This window comes from Pinus tabuliformis, chromosome X, assembly GCF_031772625.1.
Source record: "Pinus tabuliformis cultivar Carrire ecotype Pingquan chromosome X, CPIR1, whole genome shotgun sequence".
Classification (NCBI taxonomy): domain Eukaryota; kingdom Viridiplantae; phylum Streptophyta; class Pinopsida; order Pinales; family Pinaceae; genus Pinus; species Pinus tabuliformis.
In genome coordinates this window covers 1,050,242,329-1,050,254,384 of record NC_142308.1, presented here as the reverse complement: position 1 = coordinate 1,050,254,384, position 12,056 = coordinate 1,050,242,329, and the positions used below count along the sequence as shown (strand labels likewise).

Genomic DNA, 12,056 nt, shown 5'->3' with positions numbered 1-12,056 from the left:
AAGTGTGTTGAGCCATCAAAGTGTGGCTCTTAAATAATGAGTTCATGAAACCAACTGATCTAAAATCACTCTAACAATCATATCTACTTTAGTCCACCTATTCAAGTCGAATCCAACTCCATCATCCCAAGAAATACGACTAATATCATGGAATCCCAAAACAGCCCTATTTAGATGGGATTTCTGGATGACTAGTCATGATTGACTAGCTCCAAAAAGGCATAAGAAAACTCGTTCTGTTGGAACCAAGCATAGGTGGCTTGGTCCTAGTTCCCAAGCTTCCTATTCATGCATCCCATTCGTGCTGAAGTGGCCTGCATCCATATCCAACGTGAAGTGATTACGGGAATTTCTGAAATTGCCAAAATTGCACTTAAAATCAAACTTTAATAAAAACTTTAGAAATTGATAAATTAAAGCTAAATACCTGATTAGACATCAAATATTCATTAAAATGAGATGGATGAAGTGAAAATGAGGGATAAATGGATAACTAGATAAGTTTATCAAAGCAAAATGAGATCAAAACTGAAGCCCAACAGTGGCTTTGAGGCGATTGATGCAAAGTGCAACTTTAATTGAATTTAATCAAGACATTATTCAAAATATGCATAGTAGAGGTATTGCTGTAAGAAATTTAAAAAGGAAAGCAATAATTAAAATTTTTTGATAAGGAGAAAATGTTTTCATTGAATATGTATGAGAATGGCTGATTGCTTTGGTTTATTTTTATCTGCAGAATTGTTGAAAATAAATTAACTACATTAACTCTACTCCTATTCTAACCATATACATGAAAATGACTAGGTATAGTCATATTTCCAATGTAACCATTTTCTCATTTTAATTCTTGCATGTATGTACAATTCAAATGTTAGTAATAAAAATGCAAATCTAACTAAACTAAGAAAGATAATTCTGTAAATAGAATGCACATTTATTGTTAGCAACTTAATGAAAATCTTTTTCTCTTGAAATTTCCTTTCCAATTGAATACTAATTGGATCATAGAAATTTGGATGGATTTCTATTAATAATTGGGAAATATTCAAAAGAGGAGATGAAATGCCAAATCGTAGATATGAACTTTTAGATTCAAAGGACTGGAATAAACTGTTAGTGTTATGTGAAAATGTTAAGCTATTAACAATCTTCCATGAAGGAAAAGTTTCCAAATATTTTTCAAATGAATTAATGAAAAATGGATGGAAATCTTTCAAATGAAATGAGAAATTATTAATTAAATTGGATTGTTGGCAGATTTCTAAAAATACATTTTGTCGCTGATATTTCCTTTGAGAAGATATAAGCTTTTGATAAAACATTAGCATTGATAGAAATAGAAATTGAAATAGTTTTTGATGCTCTTGATTATAATATAAAACTTCAATTTTCCAACAGGGCAATGCATCAATTGAATGTTTGATAGTAAAGTGCTCAATATGCCAGCGTAATGTATCAAAAATCTAAAAAATTAAATCTGATTTTATACAAAATAAGTGAGGAAACAAAAATAAAATGAAATCACTATTTGTACAATTAATGTTATAGCACAATTGGGATCATTTTGAAATAATTTCTTTTTTCACAAGGATTGGCCAGAATTATGGAATTAGAGTAATTTCAAATGCCAACTTGTGAATTAGAAGGGGAATTATGATTATGAACAAGAATGAAAGCTTGATCATGATATGAATCATAAATTGGAATATTTTCTTGAATAGTGAAATCATAAAGATAATTTGCTACTTTAGAATGAGGATTGGTTGGAATAATTTCTAAATTAAAATGTCTTTCATTCTCAAATGTTATTTGAAGTTTCTGATAATTTTCTCGAGAAAAATCAACATCTTCAATGTCAGAGTAATTATCATAAATGACTCCACAAGATTCTCTCAATTTCCCTTCAATCTCATCCAGTATATCAAAACAAGGAGGGACAAGAATTTCATGTTCATTAATGGGAAAAGAGTGATCAATAATTGTTTCTCTATCTTGATAAAAGCTTATTTGTAATTCATTTAGACCATCATCTTTATTTTCCGAAATATCATTAATACCAAGAGGGGATAAATTACCATCATTAAAAATATCAGAATAAAGGGAAAAATGTGAACCTGAAATAATGCATTTAAAAATATCTATGTTTGAGAATTCTTGTACATTATGCTCATTGTAAATTTCAGATTCCATATCATTCCTTTGTGTGCTCATGCTTTTCTGAAGAAGACTTTGCTTCCTGATCTCGGCATTTGCTCATCATGAAAAGATTCATAAATTTGTACAACTGTTTGTATGCTATTATTTACTTTGATTGTTGCTTGCACTAGCCGATTTGCAATCTGATTTTCTGAATTTACATCAAAGTAGCTTTCAGATTTCAAGGCGGATCTTTCTCCAAAATCGTTGTTGTTGTCTTCTTGCATTTGATTAGAAATATTTTCCAAGCTTTTTGAAACTTCTTCATCACAATTTATTTGTACATCCAAATTGGATTTCTCATCTATATTGGAAGGGGATGGAACAAAGCTTGAACTAATTTCATATGGATCGGGAATAGGAGGAAGAGAATAATTATGTTCAAACCAATCTAGTGATTCTTCTTTCATAGGTTCATCTTCGACATTAAATTTTAAACAATTCAAATGAAATCGAATATTAAAATCTCTAACAGACTCATTTTCTTTTCGTAAATATTCAATATCATCATATACCTGATCATAATTATAGTTGTCAAATCTACAAATGAAAATTGTAACAAATTGATCCCAGCTGTGAATTGAGGCAACCGGAAGAGTTCTACACCAGTTTCTAGCTTCTGCCGCAAATGTGAGAGTAAAAATTCTGCATAAGATGCCTTCATCAATTCCTTGAAAATCACAATTTGAAACATATTGAATAAATTGAAGGACATGATTAAAAGCAGAAGAGTTTCTCTTACCATTGAATTTTACCAGAGACAAGAGTCTTACCACTTCGGTGGAGTATTGGAAGATGCACATCTATGGATACAACTCCAAATTGGAAGTTTAAGAGGAGTCATCGTGATTAAATAAAATGTTAAAATTGAAAAGATTCCAAAAGACAATAAGTTTCAGGCCCTCCTTCTAGCGCCAAAATGTTGAAGCCTTGAAAATCACTGCAAAAACATGGGGGATTACCACTCGTTCCAGACCTTAAAGCAGCTCCTTTTCCGTTTGGAATGGTGGTTCTGATTGGTTCAACTAGGTCCAGTTACCTTCTCTCAATCTCCAATAGCTTTAAAATATGACTTTAATTCACCAATGGAAAAGAGACATCAGATCGTCGTTCTTGTTGATCAGGCAAGAAAGTGATCCTTAAGCTGATTTAGGGCTCAGCTAATCCACTACTAAAGTTTGCCTCTTTGAGAAGAGGACTTAAAAGAATGTAGAATTTACTCTAAATGTAAACTTGTTCTAAAGTGCAAGTAAAAGAAACTATCTTAATCCTATCTCAATTAGGCAGATGTATATCTAACCTAACCAAGAGCAGGTATTTAAAATATTGAGATTTAAATGTCTCGTTTATAATGAATATCAAGTTAATGAAATAGTTCAATTAACTGACATTATGGATACCAAACACATCTTATTAAGACCTTTTCACTGAAATAATCAATCAACAACACTCATGAAGTAGTTCAGAGAATGATCTTGATCATTTAATCAGTAACTTGAATAATTAAACAATAATATGCGGAAGAAGTTCACAACATATCACTATTTATTCATCCAATATTAAAAGACAGATTTACGAGTAAATAATTACTCAGAAATCAGAATTCAGCTCATAAGAGCAGAGATAAATAACAACATAAAATAGAAGCAAATTACCCATACCGACAAAAGTGCACAAATATGTAAGTAAATTGACACCATTCATGTTATCATAAAATAAAACCAGCATTTAAAATAATAGTATTCGAAATAGCAATTTATTGAATCCATTTCTCTAGCTCCGGTTTCTAATAGTCCTTTACAATGCCCAAGCTTCTGCTTTCAAAAGCAAAGCTACAATAGTGCAAACTCTATTCATTATACATAACTCAGGATGTAAAAGAAAAACCTCAATAATCTCCAGATCTGAGATTCCACTCCTCCCACCTATAACTCTAAATCCCTATTACAAAAGTGCTTTTAGAATTCCAGAATTGCAGAGGAGAGCCGCTCCTATTACATTTTGCAATCTACTATTTATAATATTTGCACAGGAATTCTTGAGAGAAAAGTTTGTTGAAGAGAAATCTGTCCAATCCCATTTTATTTGCTCAAAAATTTCGATTTTTTAATTTCTGGAGCATTCTCATTGATTAAGACCTTTTCTTCATATTTCTTTTACTGTTTTCCTGCAAAAATAAATCAAAATAAATTAAGATGCAACAATAAAATCAAAATACCATTTCTGGCATTAAAACAAATCCAATCAAATTCTATTTAAATAAATAAATGAAAATAAAATATAAACTCTCTATTGATGCCTGGGATGGTTTAATTGGCCAAAGATATTATTGATGAGCGAATCTGCAATTAGAAGAGGCTTCGGACAAATGGAAATGCAGAAAATAACTCAGAGAATTGATTTTGTTTTAGAAATTCGGAGCTTGATCTTCTGTATGATTTTTGACCCAATTAATGTCCAAATCTATTAGTGAAACCTCCTCAGAAATGTTCTTCTTGATTTTATCTTTTCAATGAGCCATCATAGGCCTCATTTGGCCAAGTGAAACTCATTCTATGAGCTTCCAAAGTCGATGAGTCAAATCTGGCATAAATCTGGAAATTCTATCGCTGGACTAAAAATGAGAATTTTAATTAAAAATCTAATTCTAAATTAGAATTCTAATTATTTAATAATTAATTCTAATTTAATTATTAACTAACTAATACATACAATTAATTCTAATTAATTATCATCTAATTAAAAATTAATTAAGTTACAAAATTAAGTTAATATACAAATGATTTGAAAAAGTTAATTTAAATATAATTAATATTATAATTAAAATTATATTAAAATTATAATAAATATTATAATTATAATATAAAAAATATAAAATTTAGTTTTTACAAACCATTGGAATCAATCCAAACCTATTAATTCATCCACGTGAGATTATGGAGGGATATGGTGAGTGGAGTGTAAGGTGAGGGTGACGTGAGGGTGAGTGAGGTGGAGGTGCGAGAGGCATAAGGGGTGAAAAACTTTGTATTAAAACCTTTTAACACATCGCATTTTCCCTTATCACATATCACATTTTGGGTTGTCAAATGTTAAGGCTTTTAAGAATTTGCAATAAGACTTTGTGAGAAGGAAATTTGCGAGAAATGTCTTTTCTAATAAGTGTTTTCGTGTTTTGGGTTTTGGGGGCTATAAAATCAGAAATTTTTTATTAAAAATTTAATCTTAAATTAGAATTCTAATTAACTAATAATTAATCCTAATTTAATTATTAAACTAAATTAATTACTTAATAACTATTATTAATTAATGTTAATCTAACTAATTAACATAATTAACTATTTACAAACTATTTAATATTAATCTAAATAATATTTAAGTTTTAATTTAATTCAATTAATTAAATTTTATATTTAAATTAATTAATATAAAATTAATTATTTAAATTAATTAATATTAAAACTAATAAAAAAAATAAATAAACTAACTTACCTTCCTACTTTCATTCATACGTATGAGTGGGTTCTTTGAAACTCAAAACAAAAATAAAAACTTTATAAAAAGCCCTTCATTCATGCCTTAAGTCTTTTCATTATCACATATCGCAAGGACTTTGATCGGGGTTTTTCAAATGTGCATGTTATAAAAGTAGTGATGGATCCGATATTGCGATATGTGTGTAATTTTTTTTTTAATATTAAGATTTAATTTTAATTAAATTAATTATATTTTATTATAATAATTAATTTAATTAATTTTAAAATTTAATGTTAAATATCAGTTTTTTATTTTGGCTTTATTTAATGATGTTTAGTTTAGTTATGAAATTTTGTAAACTAGAGCCACTCCAAAAATAAATAAAAAGAATAAAAATAACATTTTTAACTAAGGCTAGATAAATAATGAGACTTCAAAGGAGTACCATTTTCAAACCAGTTGATCAAATGAGGCAAAACAAATGTCAATGGGAAGATTATAAAAAATTGATTCTAACAAAGCAATCAAAACAAGAATCCAAAGAAAATGAAAAATTATCAAAAGCGTAGGATAATCAACTAAATAAAAATCCTAAAAGGTGTTTAGCCAAAATTTTTATAGAAAGGGTCCCCATTATTTGAAGTGAACATATCAATATTGGCGGGGTTGTGTTTTTTACCACAACAGCACACAAGAAGGGCAACAGATAAGAATCAATGCAGTGGCTTTGAAGAACTAGAACATCTCAGATACAGATGTAAGCCACCCATATGGATAGAGCTCTAAAATAGATTTACAACGCTATATGGAAGTCCTAAAAAGGACTCCTGGATCAAAATCGAGCCAGTTAACGTTTGGTGACACCAAATCCTTCATAATAGAGTTAAAGGTAGCTGGAGTTGTTGGCACGTAGCCAAACTTGGCTTAAATTCCAAACTCAGTGGAAATATAGGTAGAACCTCTAAGCGAGATATTCAAGAAGACGTGGTAGCAGTGGGTTGGACCATAGGTGGAGCCCACCCAACGAGCTTACCCTAACGGAATTTTTTTGGTGCCTAAGTTTAAGCGACAAGGTAGGAGTTGCCAAGACACGACAACTGAGCGTTGTCCAATGGTGAGCGAGCAATGGAGCCCACAATATAGGTTGGCCCAATGGAGGCATCCTGTAGGGTTCACCCTAGAGGTTTCAAATGTGGTGCAAGTGAAAAGTGCTAAGATGCATTGAGCGGGTGGAGCCCACCTCACAATGGTAGCTCAAAAAGTAATTCTCGGAAGTTTAAGTAGGGCACACACGGCTAAGCGTTGGGATGTAACAGAGTGGGTGGATCCCACTCGATTGTGATTTCCTAGAGGCATAACAAGGGGCAAGTGCAGCGGAGAGCTAGTCCAAAGATTTTTGTGGAAAAATAAAGAAAAAGGTTAGTAAGGCCAAAGGAAAAATAACAAAGGAAATGGTTGGAAAACAAGCCCTTGAAGGTCCTTTTCTATCTCCTCCAGGAATACATGTGGAAACTCATGATTGGATGAGATAGCGTTAGGTGTTGATGTCATCTTGGACACGTGGCAGGCATATTCAAGGTTCTTGGGCACCCAAAGTGCCCATTTTCGGGTGACATGTTTCATCACTCAGAGGTCAACACATGGCAAGAGTGGCATCATTATGACATCAACCCGCTAGCAAGAACCCAACTATTTGTTAGTGGTGTGCAAAAGGTTTTGTTGGAAGGGAGGCACCAGGACACGTAAAAAAAAACACAAATCGACATTCAACCGTAGATGTGCAGGAAGACCCCACGAGACATCTCAATCCACAAGACAAAATCCCAGAAGATCCAATTTTGTGCATTTAGCAGCAGTGCCAAGTAGAAGGAATTGGGCCATGGAGGCAGAGAAACAACCAATAGAGAGAGTGTCAGGTTGTCCCCATGGACACGTCAACCTGAAAGGGTGACCCCATTGGGTTTGTTAACACACACATAAGTGAATGTGCCGGGAGATAGGGAGCTACGGGCTAAGTGCCCACACCAAGCCTTATGCCACAAGGAGTGACCATGGGCACGATAGTTGAAAAGAGATGCGAAGGCTCGTAGAGTCACTAAGAGCTAGTTCCATGTATTGTTTCATGTAGAAAAAAAAGGTTTAGGAGATAGAGAGCTTTGACCTTTGGGCTTGTGGTTGGTCACTTCACGTAGACGTGGGACCAACGATGCAAAGCCGTTAACATAGGGAATTGGCTCGCATAGGGTTGAAAAGGCTTAGCGACCAGGGGCCTTAGCTAAAGGTCACTGAGACCTAGTTATATGGTACAAAATAAGGGAGCCAAAGTGTAAGGTGTTAAAGGCCAATTTGAAAGTTTTGGCAGAATTTTTTTGTTGAAATTAAAAACGGTCACGAAGGCCTTTAGGAATACGAAAAAGTGTTGTGCATGGATGAATGAGTCGGTAGAATATTAAAAAGCATTGTGGCCTAGCATGTCATGAAAAATTGACATCTAGTTTAACAATAGTTTGGTGTAGTTTGAAAGCTTGATAGAAGCATGTAACGAGTTGGCAACAATTAAGTGACAGTCATGACAGTTAAGCCAATGTTAGCAACAACTAAAAATAGTAGCACATTGTTAAATTTTGTAAAACTCCAAATTGGATGAAATAAGCAGAAAAATAACAGATTGACTTGGATATTAAGCTCAAAGATGCAGATCAATATTAAACACATGTTGGCTTGGTGTGGCGTGACCCAGGTTCATCATTAGTTAGCCAAACAAATCCCTACACAACTGGCCCTTTCAGCATCATCCCACAGAGCATGGACCGAAGTCTCACTCGAAGCAGTATGGGGGGATGCTGGAACCAATTTTCCACACCCTAAGATGGTGGTGATGTAGGTTTATTCCTTTTATTCCTACTCTCGCACAGGTCATTAAGTTCTAGGGCTCTGTCAGTGTAACCATTTATTCCGCCCTTCAGTACCTCCGCAAAGGGGTACGATTGGCATTGGCGCAACCCTTACCTGTGGTTTAGGTACTTTCGCGCTGCTAGGGCAGTGTAGCGTGCAGATTCCCAAATTATCTTAAACGTCGTACTTATCTTATTACACAATCACAGTTAGCACCACGTAAACAGATATTCTTACTTGTATTCAATTATTGAACGTAATTACGTACATTCGTGCATCATATAAGCATTATAAATGAAATTCATATCCAATATGACAAGATGCATTAATAGGAAACAAAGACACGAAATTTGTAAAATGCCTCTCTTTATTGATATCTTTAGATGATTACAGACTCTATCCACCCTACACACACAGCTGCAGGGGTCTGCTCACTCAGTTGTGGACATCTACCCTAGGCCTTTGCGCACTCAGTTGCAAAGCCTTTACCTATACTAAGATCCGAAACTTAGAATTTTCTCCTTATCGTTCAAGACTTCTTCTATCACCTATGACTCATATGAACTACTTATAGCTTACTTACTTAGCTCTTTTTATACAATCCCATGGTCCGCAAACCATGGTTAGATCTTTACAGCCGACTTTATTTTACAAAATCAAGGGCAGACAACCCTTTATGACTCATGACACCTTCGCGCTCCATGACCACAAAATGTGGAGACTTTACAACTTTATTACAAAATTCGACCCAAAACATGGGCTTTTAGCCCCAACATTATCCTTGGGGGATCCCATTCCCAACAGGCCCCCAACATAAACATTTTGGCTCACCTTCGAGTCACTAAGCAGGCACGAAGATCTTAGCGTGAAGACCTCCCAGCTCGACCCTTATGACCGCAACCTCAACAGTGCATTGTGCGGTTGCCTACTTCATGTCTTCAACCATTTGCTCGGTCACTGCTCTTGAACTGTCAGCCTAAAGCTTTTGTTGAGTTGCATGCAAAGTCACAAGGTTTCCTTCAATAGAGGCTATCATCATGCAAACCTCATCTAGCTAGGGCTTCAGTCGTGCCTTCAGCATTGCTTCCTTATGCAGCGTTGCATCCACCTGTTCCTTTAGCTTCTTGGCCTCCTACAGCTTCGCCAATATCTGTGTGAGCACGACGGTTCATGCTATGCCTTTGACCTCATCATAGCACTGTTGTATCTCACACGCTTTTGTCTCTAGCCATTGTACATTAGGGTAATCCTGCAAGCTTGTCAGCACCTCGAACGACTGCTCAAAAAGTTGTGTGTAGTCTATTACTGCATTGTCAACCGCCGCTACTGCTTCTATGACAAAGGTCACCCACTACTCCTTTCCTTCTGGCAGAGTTGAAGGATGGGCCTTCAACTGTAACTCTGTGGTCTGCAGGTTCAACTCCAACTGAACCCTCGCTATTTCTGTATGAGAGTCGTGCACCCTCATGGCCAGCTTGCGAACACGCACATCGACTGGTTCTTCCTCAAGAATGGCCAACTCTAGGACCATTTGGCATGCCTCCTCGAATACCTGCATTATACACTTCTTCGGGTTGGTCGCCTCGGTCACAGTGGTGATGGCAAAGTCTCGTTGTAGTGCCTTCTGCTCATTGTTAATCCGCTGCTCGCTAATCACTTGTAGGGCCCGGTGCTCACGGGCCCTCAATTCTACAATCACCCCATCCTACAATAGGTGGAGCGCTTCACTAGGGAGCACTACTAGATTCAACCCTACTCCCTTTAGGGTGCTAACAGTGGGCCTGTCAGCTTCATTCTCTGTGGTCAATGCTCCATTAGGCAACACTATCACGTTGGAGGCCTTCGCATGAAGCATCTCGACAGCTTCTGAAGTGCCGATAGCAAGCCTGGTAGACACCGTGCCAGCCTGTGGCGCATGGGTCTACAGCTCCTGTAAACGTGTCTGCATAGCCCCCAATACTAGTTGTTTTTGCTGCTCAAACTATTGTAGGGCCTCCATGGTGACATCCATCACAGTGTCACTGATGTCATGCAAATCACCCTCGGTGAGGGTGATTGGGTCCAGTGATGTTTTAGTAGCCTTTGATTTCTTCCTAGGCCCTCCTTTCTCCTGCTCCCTTGGACGTTTGATGCAGGCATACGTCGCTTGTGGGTCTATGCTGTGCTGTTCTATCTGCTCATCCATCTCCACCTTTGTCTCAGGTGAAGGCGACCTCACGCCTTTGTCAGAGCCTCGCTTTATTCCTCCTATTTGCTTCTCTGTCTGCTGAGCGGCAACGCACTTTGCCTAGGCCTTGTCAACGACCTCCTTCTTTTTCTTTTCGGCCATCTACGTCATCTTTAGCTTAGCCTCCTCCTTCTTTCTCTGCACGGCAGACTTGCTCCCTCCCACCGCCAAATTTTTTGTGGTGCACCACTCTGCCGGCCATCGATCAAGTACTACATCAATGGCATAATCTGTTTCTAGTTAAGGCAAGTAATACCATTTCTGTGCAGGGTCCTTCCGCGCCCTTATGGCCAGATGCTGAAAATATGCTTTGAACTCTATGTAGCCCTGTAGGTTGGAAAACACCGTAGGCGACAACCACGGTTTGCGAATGATGGCCATGTGGATGTTCATCTCCATCAAGATCCAGACGATCTTGTTGTCCTTGATTCATTGCGCAACCTTGGTCACCCACAATGAAGCGTACTTTGTTGCTTCTGGTAGGTCTGGTGCGACCGAAGGGAATTGGCTGTCCTCTGGAAGCTCCCATGCTACCAACACAATTGACAGCAAGATCCACGCGTAGTGGAACGTCTTGCTGAGCTCCTATGCTTCGCGGTAGTTCGTAAGGAACTCACCACAGAGATAGTCTGCCCAATTGAACTGAACTCCTTCGCCGCACTGGGCTGCTAGTGCGATGACAGGCGCCAACACCTCATCATCATGACACTTTCTCACCCCCTTGCCTGCTAAGATTTGCGTAGCCACCTTTACAACAAGATCATAGATGTTGGATATGGCATATCCACACAACTTCTTTATTAGCTTAAAATTCTCCTTCATGGCATCCGCGAGGGATTGAACACCACCATTTCCACCAAATATCATGGCCAGATTTTTTCCTATGTACGAAAACTGCTTGATCTTATGGATCAACCTGTCAGTGATGGGCATTGGCTCCTCCAGCCATATACACGCATCATGCACCAAGCAAAGTAGATGCTTGATGACCAATACTGTAATCGGGGTGCGGTTGTAGTGCGACACCCATAGCAAGTTGAGAAAACCTGCCTTGTCTACTACTCAGAGCCACTTCCGCAACTCCAATGCAGTCATCTTGGTGGTTGCATCGATAATGCGGCGCATCAACTGCTCGGTCGATAGGTGTGGCAACTTCTCATGGTGAGTGAAGTCCCAGTCTTCAAGTTTTAGTAGAGGAACCCATGCCAAGCGCGGTCCTTCAAAAACAATTTCATCCGATAGTAGAGGAGTTTGCAAG

The 12,056-nt window shown here is 36.9% G+C and overlaps 1 pseudogene; it reads right to left on the bottom strand.

Moving 5' to 3' along the window:
* Positions 1 to 11,665, bottom strand: part of LOC149143408 (putative disease resistance protein At4g33300) — a 174,765-nt pseudogene extending 163,100 nt beyond the window's left edge.
* Positions 11,666 to 12,056: the final 391 nt, after the last annotated feature.